Source organism: Corvus kubaryi, unplaced genomic scaffold, assembly GCF_017639235.1.
Source record: "Corvus kubaryi isolate FWS band 111438036 unplaced genomic scaffold, C.kubaryi_AGA036_p1.0 split1-131, whole genome shotgun sequence".
In the NCBI taxonomy this organism is placed as follows: Eukaryota; Metazoa; Chordata; class Aves; order Passeriformes; family Corvidae; genus Corvus; species Corvus kubaryi.
In genome coordinates this window covers 14,866,842-14,886,237 of record NW_024582073.1, presented here as the reverse complement: position 1 = coordinate 14,886,237, position 19,396 = coordinate 14,866,842, and the positions used below count along the sequence as shown (strand labels likewise).

Sequence of the window (19,396 nt, the reverse complement as noted above, 5' to 3'; positions counted from 1 at the left end):
AATAACTAATATGAACATTATGAATTTAGTACTAAGTATTGCCATTCTGAACATCCAAAAACATGAGGTTATTATCTCCTTTCTATCAACAGTGTGTGGCAATGTCTGAAAACTGTAAGCCTGAAACTCATTTGTTTCCACTTGGACATCCTTATTGCACAAAGAAATCATGTTCACATACTTTCATGCTCTTCTCAGCAACTGTAACAGATAGTCACCTTCATTTTGAATAAGTAAAAGACAAACTTGATCTGAATATAAAGATGTTGCTGGAAGAAAGAGTATCATGACCTCTATGATACACTTTATGAGAATACTAACTGTGGCACTGCTTTCTGCTTCTGGTATTTGAGAGATGCAGTTCATTAGCATCTATGAATCTTTACATTTCCACAAGATATGGAAAAGAGGAGCAATTACAGGGTCACAGGCTAGATTATTATGCATGGGAATCCTAGTTATTATTCCTACAATGTTGAGCTGACTGAATTGCAAGTACAAGGTACAGTTATAGGTGGTGCTGAAGAAAATCAATTTATTGCCAAGAGTTAGCTTGGGAGATCCAGTAAATGTAGACTTCCCTCACTGCTTCTTGTTCTGGGAGGTCTCTACAAAGAATGTTCATAGGCCCCATTCTCTATCAGTTACACAACTTAGATCAGCTCCCCAACTCCAGATTCACTGCTCTTTTGGTGTAAGAATCAAACTTCATCCTAAATTGCCGGTTTTACCTCTTAGGCCTCCTTTGCTGTTGGAAATAACCAGGGCTTGTTGATCTCAGACTCACACCACTTCATTTGAGGTCTTTCTTTAGAGTGGTCACAAAGAATAAGTACATCTTCATTTTCCTACATGAGAATATTGAGGTTGAGGAGCAGATTATACTGCAATGTGATTGCTTTTCTGCAACACAATTCCCATTTAATTATTATAGAGGCAGATTTGTACAGTAAATGATTCATTGAGTCAGTTGAGTGAATTACTTTCAGCCTAGGCTAGTTCCAGCCAGATAAGGGCATATATAGACTGAAGAAATGCAAAGGATCCAAGACAATAATTACCAGAGGTGACACAGACGCTGGTAGGAGCAAGAGTCAGGAAGCCAGGAGACCATAAGAAAACTTAGGAAACCAGAGCTAGGAAAGGACCACAGGAATTTTCCAATTCCTGAAATCATGTTTAAAGGTTATGTGAACAATCTAATTAACTAATCAGAATTATTAAAGGAGAATTAATTCTTTGCACTTTGAGCAGGTAGTATAAAAGCAGACAGCCTTAGTACTGATAACTTTCCAATATTTCTATGCTATACTACTCCCAGCTTCTGAGGGAAGCTAATGTGGAAAGAGAATCCCTACTTTCAGCTTCAGTCTGGCTTTGAAGTATGTCAGCAACAGGCAGACCACAAAGACAGTTCACTTCTGTCGCACTTCTCTCCCACTAGGGTTAAAACACTCTGGAAATCATTTCAGGTTTCATGTTCAGAGGAACCAGCAAGAAAACCCTTAAATTCAGGTTCAAGAGGGAGTATGGATGACCATATATATACCAAGTGGTTCTTTAGTAGCCTTGATCCATGCAGCTAGGGCTACTGTAGGTTACAGTGGAAATACTAACTGATTCATTAGCGTAAAAGTTAATGTTTGTTACTTCATGGTATTCGTTTCTCAATTGAGCCTGAAGGCACATGATTAGTCATCACATCTCCTTGTCACATAAAGTACCTTAGTTCTGTCACAAAAGTAACAACCAGTCTCTAGAAAAAGCAAGCATTTCTCCATAAAGCAGACTTTAGGACTTCTTCTGAGTACCACACAACAAAGTCTGGTTTAGGAGTGATAATGATAGAAAGAAAACACTGCCACTCACTTGTTAGGGATGACCTGATCTAAACTACCTACTGTATATGACCTTTTTTTCTTTAAATGAAGAGAGGTTATGACTGAACTATTGAATCAGAAATGAAATTACTGGTTTGTGTTCTTTAAAATTAGTTAGAACATTTTGTCTCCTCATTCCTATTTTAACAGGAGAAACAGAAGGACAGATTACAGAATAAATAACTTTTTAAATGGCATATGCATAAATTTAATACTGTTAGGACACAAACTGACAGGCAAAATGGAATCAGAAATGGAGATGGGAAGCTGCTACCATGGCCATGGCAAGTAAGGTCAGGAAACAGGGAAGAAATTGATTCCACAAAGTCAAAGGTCTATGCAGCAAATGCTGCCAGGCACTGTGCCAAATTCTAGAAAAGCAAAGATTAGATGGGAGATCGGGACAAGCGCCAGGCAACAGAACTGTGCAAGACATAAATTTAGCTAGTATGTATGTTTTATAAACAAAGGCAACCTGTGTAATAGGCTTAAAAATAGGGCAAGTTGGTGGTAAACTCGCAACTAGGCTCTCAGGTCCATCTTCAGCTGCCAGGATTTATCAAGCTTTCATCCTCCTGTGGTACTGACTGACTGGCAAAGACAAAAAGGCTGTCTGGCCTCATGGATCTTGGTGTATTGACAGAGTTATCAGCAAAACAGCAGAAGAGCAGCCCTCGAGCTACATAGCACCACAGCTTGTAAAGTCACAAAACTGCATCTAAGTATATACCTACTACAGGGCCTACCTGATAGCTCGGCTGGTGGTATGGCTGTGACAATCCTTCTGCATGGCATCACACGGTACCATACCGAGCTCAGACTACCATGTCTTGCATTCTGATTGCTAAACCACTAGAAAACAAGTGCTATAATGATCAGAAGAAAAGTAAGAATTCTTGCATATGTGCAAACTTCTACTTAACTTAGACACTTAACAAGAGAGACAATAATTTTTGTAATTTATTCCTATGTTACAATTTATTATTCAAAACAATGAATTTATAAGATACATAATTGGAAGACCATATTTTATAAATTGGCATTATCAAGAATTCCTGATGTTATATTCTTTAACCTTTCTTACGTATTACAATATTCTAAAATTCTTGTATAGCTAGGATTCTAACTATACTGAATCTTCACTTGGAAGTAACAGCCTTAGTATTTTTATGATAGCTGACCAACAGGTATGAAACTTTGCCAACGACAGTAAGGAATGACAGAATATGCTGGAAGACATTTTTTTTGTTGTTTGGATTTTTTTACTCACATTCAGGGACACATTCTCAGTAGACTTTCATACTGTGACTACAACAGAGGAAACACAGAGCATCACCATCTGCCATGGTACTGTCATTAGGCTAAAGTCACCAAACCTGAAAATCACGGGGGAAATTGTCTAGACTAGACAATGGAAAAAATGCAATGGTTGAAAAGAAGTGTATTTCCTACTATCATTCCCTGAATCTCAAACACCAGTAAGGTAGCTAGTATCAATTCCAAGCTTTTTATCTGAGTAGCAAATAATGCATGAACTTTCTCATTCAGGAAACCCCCAGTCCTTCAGCTGCTTCCAACCAGTCGATTGCATTCATCTACCAATTAGCCTTCATCCAATGCCCAGCTTTGACCATATATTTCATAATTCAATTGTATCTTAGATGGCAGATGGTGGCTGTATTTCTCTAATAAATAAAAAACATCACATGCCTGGATTCATAACCTTGAGAAACCGTTTAAAAAAATTAGAAGGAGCTCTAGCTCACAGTCATTCCATCTCCAAAAGACTGCAGCATTTCAAAAATGTATGAGACAGACAACAGGTCTTAAAAAATAGCATGAAACTTATTATTTGTTGTTTAGCAAGATTGTCAAACATAAAAGCACAGATGTCAGAATACTGCTTGAGGGGGGAGTTTTGATGCAGCCTCTTGAAGGGAAGACCTAATAGTGTCCATCAATTACTGAGCCAGAGATCCACACTGCACTTTCCAGTCAGTTCAGAGAAGGCAGTATAAACTCTTTGAAAAATTATTTCATGCTAAGAGCAGATTCACTATGTGTTTCTTTGAGATATTCCTCAATGCCACAGAAACATGCAGCATAAGCTAAGTCCATGAACATAAATCACTATCCAGCAAGAAAAATCTTCATTAACATCATATCTGATTACATTCTGAGAAATTAAAAAATAGCCAGAAAAGAAACCATAAGTTCAATATAACAGATTTCCTTTTAAACAGCATTTTTCTATGTGAAAAAATTCTCAAACTGTTAATAGAGCTAATAAAAATGCAGGTGTTACGGTTTTTATACCATGAAAGATATTCGGTGAAACTTGTTATCTTCATATTAATCTTACAGGCCCCGAGATTAACTACATCTGTGTTTCTTAAAAAATATGCATGCAGGGGTTTTTTGCCTCAAGTTGTATAGGTCTGTCACTGAAAAGGGAGCTAGAAACCCCCTTTGGTTTCAGTGCTCAAATGCTGTTTTAGGCATTTTACATAGTACTAAGAAAAAGCAGCATAGATATTAATCTCAATTCAGCTTCAGTCACAGGTAACGTGTTGCCATAACTGCCTGCAACATGCTGATTCAAACTTGGAACATCATTATAATTGTGTATTATCATGTATTTCTGAAGAAATTGAATTCTGGAATAGGTGTAAAAGTTTAACAACCCATGAAGTCACATATACATTAACACATAGCAGAGAATGCAGTAAAATCTCCATTTATGTCAGATGTATCAGTAATAGGTATTGGAATTACAAGTAATTTTAGTTCTAAATGCATTGGGAAAGTACATCTCTGTAACAGTAATACCCAAATCACCAAAATCATTGCTTTTTTCACTCTGAATATTACTTCTTACCTGGATTTCCCACTATCAAAATATTTTTTATTAATTCATCAGAAGTAAACAGATACCTTGCCTATATTTGCATATCTGACTAATTAAGTCCTCTGACTTATAAAATTATCATCTAACAGTGCTGCGGTTTCAATCTGGACTCATTTACTAATTTCTATAGTGAACCCTGACAAGTCTTACCTGCCATGTTTCCTTATCTGTGAAATGAAGCTAATTCGAGTGTAAGCGGTAAATTCTTATTGGAATATTCCTATTAGATGTTTTTGAATATATAGAGAGCAACATGAGACAAAAAAGGTTTGTTGGGCTTCTGAAGTAGAGCACAGAGGATATGTCACAAAATGACAGTAAGGCAAAGCCAGCTATACTGTTTCAAAATAAATTGCTTTTAGCACTGTTTTATTATTCAAATCATGCAATAAGAACGAATTGTTTCCTGTGAAAGCAGAAGTCCTTCTTCTTCGAGTAGATGAATGTGCTTGCCTAAATTCTGTAAGTTTTGACTCAGTATTGAGAAAAAAACCAAAAGAGAATGAAGCAATCATTTTTACTTTTAGTACTCTGGTTCAGGCCAACAAAAAGAAAATGAATGAAATCAACTTGTTATACTGAAAATACCTCTAGAAAGGAAAACATCCAGCTGCTTATCACCATAGAGGAAATTTCAAGGTATTTCTATTAACTTGAATATTTTTTGAAGTAACCAGAAGATAGTGCAAAAACTATAATAATATCTATATATTCATTTATTCTGTCTTTGGAGAAAGAATACTAAATTTTTGTTCTATCTCAAGGAAAAATAATTTTCCAGAGGGAATCTAAGGTGTAAACGGAAAATTCCACGGAAAATTCCACTTCCAAGGAGCTTTGAACTGTGGTGAAAAGGAGTGGAAATTCTGAATGGTTGCAGTGGGATTGATTGTTTTCCTGCATATCAATACATAGGAGTAAGATCAAAAATAAACATCACAGACTGATGACTCTGTCACAGTATGGAATACTGGTCAATAAAGGAAAATTAGAATAAAAGCAGAGACATCTGTACACACAAGGCAACAATATCCATGTTCCTTCTCTGTGAATGAGCTGTAACTCTACCTAATTTCAGGTATGACTATCAGCTAGAATGTGTGCACATTTCAAATGCAAGTGCAGATAAATCAGTTTCATTTGCAGCTCTGCTCATGAAATAGGTAATTTGATATTATGTCACTGCTTCAAGGATTTAGGCTATTTTTACTTTGTTTCAATGCAAGAATTACGCTCTTTAAAGTTTATAGACTAATAGAATAGTTTGAGTTGGAAGGGGCCTTTTAAATAGTTCTAAATTGGGTTATGCTACTGTCAGAGACTGGAGGGATTGATGTCCCAAGATATTTTGGGATGGCGGTGGGGGGTGGGAAAGGGCAGGGCAGGCCTTGCCCTGGTGAGACAGTGAACTGCCCCACACCCCGAGTAGAGCCCATATCCCAGCCTGGCAGAGCTGCCAATCATTGAATCACTGGCACACCAGGGCAATGCTCCACTCTGCCCTAACCCAGCTCCCGAGTGGCCAAATGACCAGAAGTCCCACCTGGGGGAGGGCCCAGAGAGGCCAATGGCTATTTAAGGCTGAGCATGCAGTAAGTACATGTCTTGGTCCTATCTTCATCTTGGAGTTTCTATGTGAACACCACTGGAACCCAGGAGTCAGTAGCTACATGTGTGCTTTCCTATATATTTTCTGTCTTTCTCTCTTCTTCTAATTCCCTCCTCTTGGAACATTTTGAGTACTATAACATAAAACAGGTTTAAAGTTTGCTAAGTTGAATGAGCCAAATTAATGTTGTGGGAAGTGTTTTATGTTGATTGTTGTACTAAGTCTTTTACCAAAGTTCCTTGATTTTTCTAAATTTTGCCAGTAAACTTTTGTCTCGTTTTGACCTCTTGAGAGTATCTGGTTGGTATTTCTCCTGTGCATCCAACTCAGAGTACATGAGCCACTGTAAAGTCTTTTTATTGGAGCCTTACATTTACACATTTGCCTGGAAGTTTTCCTTGAGACAGGACTGCACAGCTGTCTAATTTTCCTCCTCCTAGGGTTTTGTAGAAATGCCTTGGTCAGTAGCAGACTGTTTAAGGGATAATTCTTACATTCCAGAGACTGTGACTTTATGAACACAGCCTACTTAAGGGAAGCCGTATGAGGACCAGCTGAGGTCACTTGGTCTGTTGAGCCTGAAGAAGAGGAGACTGAGGAGAGACCTCATTGCAGTTACAACTTCCTCGTGAGGGGAAGAGGAGCAGCAGACCAATGTCCGATCTCTTCTCCCTGGTGACCAGTGATAGGACCCAAGGGAATGGCCTGAAGTTGTGTCAGGGGAGGTTTAGGTTGGATATTAGAGCAAGGTTTTTCACCCAGAGGCTGCTCAGGCACTGGAACAGGTTCCCCAGGGAAGTGCTCACAAGCCTGACAGAGTTCAAGAAGTGTTTGGACAATGCTCTCTCACACATGGTGTGATTTTTGGGGATAGTCTTGTGCTGGACCAGGAGTTGGACTTGATGATCTTTGTGGGTCCCTTCCAACTCAGCATCTTCTGTGAAAATTGAAGCATTTTTTGTATGAGTGTAATATGGGAAACCTTTAAACAAATATTATGTCAGAAGTCAATAATTTTCAACTGTTGGCCTTCTGCAGAAGTTGTCTAGAAACTTATCAAGAATTTTACCTAACCTGTCTATTAATATACAGGAGGAAATTTGTAGGAAACTTTGAAAATGGACTAATGATCTTAATTGCTTAAGGCATGTGGAAAACTCTTAAGAGTAACCCCTATAGCATATCTGTAACTATAGGGAATATAAATTCTTGAACACATCATTCTTCTTTCCTTCTCTCTGACATCATTGGGATTTCTCTGGGTAACTGGCAGTGTTTATGTGATCTCAGAAATCAAATTATTCTTTTCCACTGGAAAAAAATCTTGGGGTAAATTGAAAATAAGGGTCATGTCACATGACAGTGCAGCAGAGCACAGCTGTTGTTTAATGTAATAGATATGTATAGCAATCAGTGCTTGGAGGTATTACATTAGCTATTTTTAGGTTGCATACTTCAGTCATTCACATTCCAGGTTTTATGTCTAGAATCTATTAAGAACAGAAAAAAAAGTGTTCCAGCTCTTTGGTCCCTCCCCAGTTCTTATTCCCATTCTGTCCCACTTGTCTCAGTGTTGTCTGTGGAAGTTTAATAGCTAGGGTAGCAGAATTAACAAAAATTGCACAGGCTTGTAGTGGTGGTACTGTTTGAGAGCTCAAAGTTATAATTTTCTTGTTAGCCTTGCACTTGAAAATTGGTTTTTTGCATGTATTTAAGCAAAACCACAGAAATGAAACACTTCTGTGCTATGTATTTTTGAAAGAAACACAAACCTGAGATAAAGCACATGCACTTCACCTTTGACTGAGTCACAAAAGGTTAGGCTGCTGTGCTACTCAGCTAAAAAGCACAGTGTGCATATGCTGCCTTAGCTGACACGTGGGGAGGTGCATTTGGATGACTGTGTCAGGCAGTTGGAAGGATGGGACTACAGATATGCTTCACAAGAAAAAAAAATTACATCCCAAGTTTTTTGATGGAACATGAAGGGGAGCAGTTTCTAAAAGAAAAGCAGAGCTCTTATCCAAAGGGGAACTACTGTTGAAGAGGGGTCATAGGTATTTTTTATGCATAAATACTGATCAGTAGATTGCAACTCTGCGGTTATGCCAACAGACATAAGTACTGCAGTTAAGAAACAATCTACAATACAGTGAAACATTAAGATATTAATTTATAGTTAAACTTCCAGTCTACCCTGCTTACAAGTTTGTGATAAATTCCCCTCAGGAATTCTGTTATAACCTTACCGTAAGCAGTTTATAAGTACTTTGTTTTGTTTTATTTTATTTAACAAACAAAGTCCTTCGTGTCAAAACAAATTGACCTTTACCATAAATATCAAAAGTGTTACAGGATTTTCTAAAAATTAGTATTGTGACATCACGCCACAATGAAAAGGTTCCACAATTACAGACAGGGAATATTTTCTCAGCCTTAGTGTTTTAAGTTTTAGCTAGTTTTCATTTTAATGGTTCTGTTGATGGTGTCAATCTCTATAAACTACAAGAAGCTCAAAATAGAAAAATAAAGGGCTGGATTCAGTTACACTTATACCACTTTTATTGCATCATGGGGATTTTTTTCTTAGAAAGTTATGAACTTAAGTGTATGAAAATTTGAGGAATTAGCAATCAAGGTTTTTAAAACTGTTTCAGGTCTGTATTTCTCTAGTGATCATATTTGTAACAATTTTCAAACAAGTTCTAATTTGTTGATTTCAGTAGGTTGGAGATGGGGAAAAGATTTCTTCGCCAGTGCTAGCAAGTTTCTTCCAGATCATAAGTTCATGTTAAGAGTCGACATGTTTAAAGATCCAAAAGAAGGCATATAGTATGATATCATTTAACCAAAATTTAACCAAATAATATTTTAGGCCAGCTGTCAAAGTCATTTTTCCAGAAATCTAGATGAAGAATTGAGACACTGCTTCGTCCTTAATGATTGCTATTACTAGAACGATAGTACTAAGAGTGTCTCTAAAAATTCATTAAAACCTTCTTTATTGTAAGTATGTAGCAGTACCATATGATTAAAATGTCTTTTTCCCTTTTCATATGGGCAGCCTCTGGATATTTTTTTTCATTAATTTGGTTTACATATGGTTTTCTTTTGCTTGTTGTTGCCCCTCAGAGCTCGGGCTTCCCTAAACTTTGGTTTCTCTTATTTTCTCCTTCTTAAAAATTTGTAAGACTGCTCCTTAATTTGATTTCAGGAAGTTGTATGGTTCTGATATACAGTTAATGTAAGGGTTTAAGAGTTTTCCTAATTGGAATCTGAGTCGTAGCTTTAGGTAGACACCTTTCACAAGATTCAGCTCAAACTCGAGGGCACACTCAGCAAATCGCCACACAAAGGCATCCAGTAGCTCTTGTTGAGGCTAGAGATATACATATATGTGTGTGTGTGTGCATTTCAGTGTGGCTGAATGGAATCAGTCAAGTGCAGAAAAAGAGTAAGGCTTTTTTTGTTTTCATAATTGAGAAAGAGGCCATCGTGGGAATGGTCAAGAGCCCAGTGTTCCATTTAGTTGTCCTTTTTGCAGACATCCAAGAAGCTTAGAACAGAATAACTAAGGGTTAGGAAATTCCAAAGATAATCATGTACATTTAATTTAAGGATTCCCATTAATCTGAAAAACATATTTCTAGTGCTTTGCAACAGAAAAGTTGTATCTTGACTACATGTGCACCACATGATATGTGCAAGGTTGTTCCTCCTGGAGGACTGTGGTATTTTTGTAAATAATTCTTTAATATGAAATCTAATGCCGGTCTTTGTGTATTACACTAAATAGCAAACAGTGCAATGGAAAGACATTAGTGGTGGCTGTGGCAAACATGGATGTGTGGCAAACATGTATAAACCACCTGTATACCAGTACTATGTAATCGTATACAAACAGCTTCAATAAAACAGTCTACAGAGAAATACAAAATCTAAACAACCTTGAAAAGACCAGGCTGGTTGGGACATCATCTACAACTAAGAGAACCATTTAATGTGGATCCTATATCTTACTGACAATAAGAATTATTAAGATGGCTGCACATCTCCTTTGGACACAAAAAATACCCTGAACTGAATAAAATAGTAAACTATCAGTACGGTAATGAGTAGATAATTAGAAACTATCTAGCAATATTGTCAGTGTTAACTGAGTTGAAAGAACTTCATCTCTTGATATTGATAAATACAGTAATACAGTTCATGACAATGGTAAAAAATCAGTTATGATAAAACAGGAAAATAAATCCAAATTAATGAATGCACATTTAAATGCTCAAAGTTGTTGTGCTATTAGGTAACTTTGCATAATGGGTTTACTACTTACAGAAGAAACTGATCATAAAATAGTTAATGAGCTAACAAAAAATCAGCAATGGGGTGCAGTAGCACATTTTTCGATACGTGATTTTTTTTGTCCCCTGCCAAGCAATAGAGTAGTTGACTAGATTGAATAGTTAATGAAGAGCTATATAAATTGCGGGAAAAAATACCATTTTGTTGTATGTATTGAAATGCTTCACTGACATATTCTTTGCAGCATTTTTGATAAAAGACAACTTTTCAACTGCTTCACACTACTTGTAATGTTATGTTTTCCTACACTCAATGCACATATTAAAGTCAATCCTCTTGATTATTTATCATTTGATAATAACTTACCATTCATGCAGAAGTGGAAATAATATTGAGGAGAAAAAGAAATGTACTAGTAAAGGGTTTCTACAGCCCACCAAGATAAGAAACTCTACTTAATCTCTGAAGAAAACTGTACTTTTGGAAATCATTAGGTCTGTGTAATATTGTTTCTGCTGAATGATGGTAGAGGTAAAACATACCACATCTAACAGTTTTATTGAAGTCGAGGCCCTACTGACCACCTTGGGACATCTTTGCTATAAAAATCAGTGTGAATAGGTTATAGTAACGGATCTGCTCACATGTGAAAATTCGAGATGAGTATTGTCTGCTTTCAAAGTACACAAACAGGTATTATTAACATTTACTAAAAAAATTACTTTTTGCTTAAAAACCAAAAACTATCTAAAAGAATCACAGCAGCTGCTGAAATGTTACTAGACAAGATTACTGCACTAGTATCGTAAGTGTAAATCTTTCTGCCAGATGAAAGCTTTGTTCAAGGAGGATAAGGAGAAATGGATCAAAGTTCCCCGTATTCACCACTTTCTTGTTCCAGGGAATTTGAATTCCTATTGCAGGAAGTGATAAGTTACATTTTTACTCTTCTCTTGAATAATGTCTATACTTAGTGTGTTGAAACAGTTCTAACAAAGTTTAATTAGAGTTAGGAGCACAGTAATTTTGGTGCCCATTTTTCATTCTCCTCTTACATAATCTATGCAATTTGGTTTTTTTAAAATTTTGTTCTAACAAAATAGTGCTTCTCTACTCTTTACCATAGAAAATTGGACTTCTTTACCATAGAAAATTGTCCATTATCTTTAATGAGTTGCATTCTAAAATCTGAAGTTCTTAGCTGTGTCAAGAAAATTATTCATTTGAGCACAAATTAGAAGACAAAATGTGAAGGAGACTACAAGAAGTATTAAATTATGTTAGAAAATGCTGTGAAAAGATTTCTTTGGATAACTCACTACCTTCAGTCTTGGGCAGGGTTCCTTTACGTACATTAAAAGTACCTATTTTTCCCCTCTGTTTATCCAATCAACTAGTGTTCTACTTACAACTATTGCTTGTTTTAAACTGAACTCATAAATGCAACTGGAGATTATTAAGGTGAATGACAAAGTTAAAATGGGTGTTTGTTTGAAATGCTTGGACTGAAAAGCAAATATATGCTACCCTTGTTTTCCTGATGGTAATTCACTCCATACCTGTGTAATAACGATAACTTACAAATGTTTCCACTCTTTAATCTCATGGCTGCTAATATAATTGTATAAGAAATTCCTAGACCATGGATTGAAATCCTGGCCTCTGGTTTTGTAGACAAATGTTCCATAGCAGCTGTTCATACACACTCACTGCTTTGAACTGCATGCCTCTTGGCTTCTTGCTGCAGTGTGCCTTGACAGTAGTGGTAGAAGGGGAGAGTTTCTCATTATGTTAGTTATTTTACTGCTTGAGCATATGTTATGATTTCTTGTGAATCCTCCTAAGCTGTTGTTGATCTGTATTGATGATGATCAGAACACTCACAGGAAACGCATGGGTTTAAATCCTCCAGGGGAAGGAGGAAACTGAATTCAGTCCTGCTTCTTGATGCTCTACCAGGTATGCAATTACTGAAAAGGTCACCTCTCCCCCAGCATTTTCAAATGAAAAGTTAACACTGCTTAGATGCTACAAGAATAGCTGTAGATACATCTGCTCATGAAAGGATTGCAGATACTGCCCTTGCTTGGCTGGAGTTACCTTTACAAGCAATATAGAAATCCAAGGATCAAATTTTACTTTGGGCTCATTTATACTCAGTTACTGTAGCTTAACTTGCAAAAATCCTCCATGATTTATAAGCTGAAGGCCTTCCACAGCTACAGGAATTATTATTTATATTGACATGTTTGTAAGAGTCAAGATGCATGATTTCAGAGGGGATCAACCCATTGTATCAATAGCAAAACAGAGCCACAGATCTATGCTGGTGCATAGCTTTCCCTGAAATGATTAGGGGGGATCTTTTGTGAGCCTACAGTTTTCAAAGAAGAGAGCAATGACTTTAATGCAACTCAGTATCATTACTCTAATGTGGCTTATTTCTTGTCACTTTTACCCTTATGTTCCTTCTTTTCAGCTCATTACAGCTTCTTTCCAGCTTGCCATCACTTCAGCTCTGTTCATGATGCTGTTTCTGCAATGACAGCACTTCTATGTTAAGTTCTGTTGGTTTCAACAGATTTCTCATTCAGAACAAAATGTTCATTTGTACCATTAAGACTCTAGTTTGTACTCCTTTTCTCTCCTTTATGCAGTAACTAAATTCAATAAAAGCATACTGTCTTGTTCTCAGCTGTGTTTTCTCGATAATATTGCAATAAATATAGCATTATTAATTATGAATTAGTTTAGTAAAAAACACAGAAAAAGGCTCAATTGACATGACACTTGAAAGATGAGAATGCACTGCTTCTTCCTCTGATGTTTTTTGACATTATTCCTTGTTCCCTGTATACTTCCCAGAAAAAAATCACAGAATCATAGACTGGGTTTGGAATGAACCTTAAATTTCATATAATTCCATGCCCCATGCTGTGGACAGGGACACCTTCCATTCCACTAGACCAGGTTGCTCAGAGCCCTATCCAACCTGGCCTTGAACACTTCCAGGAATGGGGCATCTACAACTTCTCTGGGCAACCTGTGCCAGTGCCTCACCACCTTCACAGTAAAGAATTTCTTCTAATCTCTAATCTAAACCTACTCATTTCAATTTTAGTCCATTCCACCTGTCACTTCATGCTCTTGTATATAGTAATTCTAAGGTTAAGGTGATGCTTAGATATGTAAGCAAGTTAAATTCCTTTTCCATTTATTTAGTTATCAAAAGGACTAAATTGCTATTAAACAAGAAAGAAATACCTATATCCTACAAGCAAAAGCATATTAAAATGGATGGAGACAATGCTGGCAGTACTAGCTTTTGATGATCCAGGTTAAAGTTGTCAGAAACATCATCTCAGCATGTGACATGATGCTGTGTCCTGTTACATCATGGAAGTACTGCAGCAAGACTTGCCTTTGCCTGCTTCCTGTTCCACCAGCCTGAACTGCAGGCTAAATACTACTCAGTTCTGGTTTACACTACATGCCATGCACCCCATCCCTATGAATACGAGATGAATTTCTGGAAATGAATAGAAATAATTCTCACCTGAATGTCAGGTGACAAAAATCAGCAAAAGCCCCTTTGGAAACCAGATAGCTGCACTAATACAAGTGTAGAATTTGATTGGGAAAACCTCACTTAATTTTACTACTATAAGATATATTTAACCAAAAAAAATATTTTTTTTAAACTCTGCCTACTTGCTGCAGCTATGCTACTTAATTTTCTGGATTAATTGAATTTGTTATTCCTCAAGCAATACTTGGTGCTGAAGGCAACATGCAAGAAAAACTAATAAAATACTGTACTAAGCTTAATTTCTGTTTCATTTTTTTCTCCCCAGTTGTTACTGTTTATAGATTCCCCACTGCCTAAAACAAGGTAACATTACAAGACATTCACATCTGAAACTTCTAGTTTTAGCTAGAAGTTAAACTAGATAACACAAAGAAATTTGTATCATTTTGACCTAACATACCTGAAGATAATACAGGTTTACTGCTAGTGAAATCTATAATACACATTATATATCTAATATTTATTAATAATATTTAATATTTATGAATAAATATCGCATCTCAGACATGAGTATTTTATAGATAAATTTATTTTGTAGCTTCTTTCACTAAAACTTGAGAAAACAGTTACTTCAAGTGCTGCATAACTAGAAGAGTCTAGACTTCTACAGTGCCTCTCACATAAGCTGTTAAATAGGCACTTAGTGCTACACAGAGTATGCAGAGTTATTCTGCTATGACATAAGATTTAACTGCTCTTCTGTATTCTATCTGGGATTCCCAAAGGCACTAGATAGAAAAGCCTCTTTTTCAAGGTTAAAAAGCTTCTAGCTTTTGCTATGCTCTGTTTCAGTTCCCTTCCTTCTCTCTGCTAATTCTTAAGGAGATTAGCAAAACTAGCCCAGAGCCCATTCTACAATGCTTCAGAGTGCTCTCAGTTCTTAGTCATGTAGCCAAATTGGCTTTAGCAATAAGTCTACTTTCTACATGTTCTGTTCCTATATAGCCTCCAAATTTATGATTCACTTTAACTTTATTTGGCTCCTGTTCTTAAAGGGATCATAAATTTGCCATTAATCTTTGATTGTATTCCATCTGTTCTCAAGGTGACTTCTGTTGCTTCAGTATGTACTACTGAGCTACCTGCCAAAGAGTCTTTCTGCTGCAAGGCTATGTGTTTTCCAGGGATAGTTGTATCTGGGCATTGCATTCTTGTTTGAAAAGCTGATAACCAACAGCACTAATAATGAATAGCATTCAATTCATTTAAAGCATTGTAGTTCTGCTTTAGAAAGTACTTTCAACTTCCATTTTCTTACAGACTGACTTGGCCCAGTATGTAACATTACTGTCCCTGAAGAAACTGTACATATTTTGTAGTTGAACCTTTGTTTCTGGTCTCTAGTGTAGAAATTTTCCTGGGTTTGTGTTAGCTACTGCACAGTAACATCCTCTCTGTGTGCTCATTCATACACAGCAGAAGGCACATTAGGGTGGGTGAGACTGTCTTCCTGCAGTTGTAATCCTGACCCAAACCTTGTCAACAGCATTTCATGGCATTCCACGCAGGGAGGCAACACAGAACTAACAGTGGATGGAAAAAGCACTGACGCTGAGGGGTAACAGTTTCTGATTTGCTTCTAGAGAATGAACTGATATTCAGCAGTTAGTAAACAGACTCTCTAGGCCCTTCACATCAAAGTATTTATGCTTCCACATGGGCTTTCACAGCTTCCTGTACGAGCAAGATACTAGGGGTTCTCTAAAAACTAAAGATAAATTTCTTATGAGTTGACAGAAGTTTTGTTTGGTTTTTTTTCTTTAAGTATGAACTTATTGCAATACAACAATCTGGAACCCACTCCTAACCCTAGCTCTGTACCTACTGTCTCAGGTAAGCATGAACACTGAAAACTGAAAGGAAGTTTCTCCTGGACACAGTTTTATAGTCATCACTGAATTTCTCTGAATAGATAAGCCTAACTTTCAGAAGTATTACATAGAAAGAAAGCTTTGCCTCCAGCTGCAACCTGAGCTCCAGCTGTCTAGCTAGGCAAGGTTCTCAGGATTTGTGTATTGAGAAAAGAAATTAGTCAGATGAACCAGCTCATGTCCACCCTTTACCTCTTTGAGCTTAACAGTTTTAAAATAAAATTTCTACATGGACCCCAATTCTATGTAAACAAAAAACTTGAGTTATTACTGGGCTCATCCATAGGAAAAGATCTCTGAACACCTTGAAAACTCAGAATTTTTTATTACCCTCTAAAAACTCCCTATTCACATGCCTGGCCTCCTTAAACTTCTATCAGAATAACAGCTCCTAGTCCTCAGGATTTTAAACACACCTATAGTCCTAAATAATGACTTCCAGATGGATAGGAAACCCATGACTCTGAGAAAATTAATGGGAAATGAGTCACAGCTGCAGGTAGCATCTCCCAAATTGTATCTTCCAGCCCATCTGAATTTATTAAATTCACTTTAGGAGCTACATTAACTCTACAGAAGCAATTCTCTGTAACTGCATTACAGCCATAACCTTATTCTTCAAAAAGAGAAAGCTGCCTCCAACTCCTTAGAATTCTAGAAGAAATTGTTTACAATAACTAGGAATAACCTGTCTTTGAAATCTGTGTTGGCATGTGGCTTTGCAGACCCTTTCTGAAACTTCATTATACTTCAGCAGATACCCAAAATGTTGTGGAGGTTGGGTAAGTAATCTTGTGCCACCTACTGCTTGCTTCTGGCATTATTGTTGTTTAACAGCTGACATGTCTCTCTACTATTAACCATAGACACTCAGATAAAGATGTTAATCAGAAATGGGTGAAAACTTGGGAAAAATTAATTCCCAAAGACTGAGAGGAGATGTGTTGAGGATCAGACCTGGTAAGGAAAACGTGGGTCAGATACAGCCCTGGGCATTAGGCACTGTCCTGGGGAGAGGAACAGGCCAGGCCAGGTCACAGGGCTGTGCAGGGACCTGGCTCAGCAGGGCTCTTGGCTGTGGGAGATGAAGACCAGCCCTGCCGCAAACACCACTAGGGCAGGGACTGACAGACCTGGGAGAGGGGTAAAAATGGGGTCCTGGGCCATTGTACTACTTTGAAAGCAAACCAGTGAGAGACTCAAAATCAGAACTACAATTTAATAGGAAAATTAAGATAAATGAAATAATACAGAAACACTGGCTTAAACTGACAGTCAGGATACAGTCTGACACCCTGTTGGTCAGGGTGGTGGTAGCAGTCTGGTTAAATGGCTGCAGTCCTCTTGAAGGGACAGGTGTGGTTCTGTTGAAGCAGTGATGCTGTAGAAGGATCTGGTCTTCCTCTGAAGGTCCAGTGGTGGTTATGTAGCTCTCGTCCTCTGGGAACCCAGTAAGTAAGGACTGCTTGTGGTGTTCCAAGCTTCAGATTATATCCAGGTAAGAATGCTTGGTTCCTCTCCCTGGGCAGGGCATCTCACAATGGGATGATGTAATTTATGAGTCATGCAGTGAGGCCTTGATGGCCCATTAGCAGAAAAATGGAGGGAGTTATCAGGGATGTGTCATGGAAGAGATAAAGAACATTGCCCCACCTGGTTTTAACAGATAGAATACATACTTTTGGTTGCATCTTACATTGTAACCTAAGACAGCCATGGCCAGGGTGGGGGAGACCCAGGGCAGCTCCATGGGCAGTGAGGGTGGGCAGTGCCCTCAAGGTCTGTTTAGCCAGCTGCCTAAACACCAAGAGGTTAATTATATTAACTCTTGTATTTGCCATCAGGCAGCAGGATGCTCATAAACATCACTGACATCCACATTACAAAAATTCCTGACTGTAATTGTACTGATTAGTCTTTATCCAGTGGATACTTGGAATCCCTTCAAATTGCATCATTTGCACAAATGTCTAGTGCAAAGTCCATTTTATAAAGGGTAGTTTCCCAAAGAAAAGCAAAGAGCTAATCACTTGGCCATGCCCTCAAAGGTAATTTTACATGAAGTGTCGCAGACTTTGGTGGCGGTGACTGTTCACTGCAACAGTTTTAATTCCCTCCAAGAAGGCAGTGCCTTTTACCAAATGATGTTCTGCACTTCAGCTTGGGCAGGACAGATCAAAGAGGAATAATGACTGTATTTGACTACATTTAAATCCAGGATCAGCTGGATGTTCCAACATAGTTTCTCATCCACGGCTCAACCCAGTCTCCATTTGTTTAACTCTGCATTGAAGTCTTACTGTGACATTATCTTTTTGTACCTGAAAACACTAATTATGCATTAATCCTCCTGGAAAGGTGTATGCAATGTAAATTTTTTGTTACATTAAAATACACAAATTAAAACAGGATCTCTTGCTGATTAAAAGTTAAGATTCTTTCTGAATAGAAGGTAGTTGTAATTACATTTGCCATTTTTTTTAATATATATTTAAGTTCCATGCAATAGCCACAGACATAATAGAAGTGGTTTCCTTAGCAACCTTTAGATTCTGAAGAAAAACAGAAATTCATTATTTCTGAGTAACAATAACAGAGAAAACCAATTAATTCCAGAATATTAATTTCCATCTACTTTAAAATTATTAAAAACTATTCCAAAATGAATTGCAGTATAGTTTATTATCCTTCAGAGAATGAATCTCTACAAATTACTTTAGTATGTTTTCCAAATTAGTTCAGAAAATTAAATGAATATCATTTGCATACAGTTGGTGGTAAACAACTTTCTACTTTATATCTACTTATTGCAGCATTTTAAATTTCAGTTAATATTTTAAACATAATTAAAACCTATTAATGATAACCGAATCATTTGTGTATTGCTAAAGCGGCATTTACCAGTGTTTTGCTCATAACAAACAGCAGACAAAAAGCTGGTTTACAACCTCACTTTGCTAAATCCACTAACTGGAATTTATAAAAATTCAAAATAACACTGCTGATTTCCATCTATGTGAAGATGAACTTTGAAAAGGGAATCAAATGTGTCATTTATAATGAGATTTTCCTGAGTGTGCAAACAAACAGGATGAAACAATAACCGTTCTAAACTTTCTCAATCCATTTTAACCCACTTTCAACTTTGAAGCCAAGAGCAACAGATTGTGTTAACTCTTTGTTTACTGCAAAGTTTAGTAATCTGAGGAGTTTACTGAATTTAGTAAATAGTTTTTC

General features: G+C 37.1%; 1 long non-coding RNA gene across 1 annotated transcript; it reads left to right on the top strand.

Moving 5' to 3' along the window:
- Window positions 1-2,319: 2,319 nt before the first annotated feature.
- On the top strand, window positions 2,320-17,520 carry LOC121676793. Its single transcript, XR_006020599.1, has 3 exons — window positions 2,320-2,331; window positions 9,783-9,794; window positions 17,395-17,520. It is a non-coding gene; the product is annotated as an uncharacterized LOC121676793 (long non-coding RNA).
- The last annotated feature ends 1,876 nt before the right edge of the window (window positions 17,521-19,396 follow it).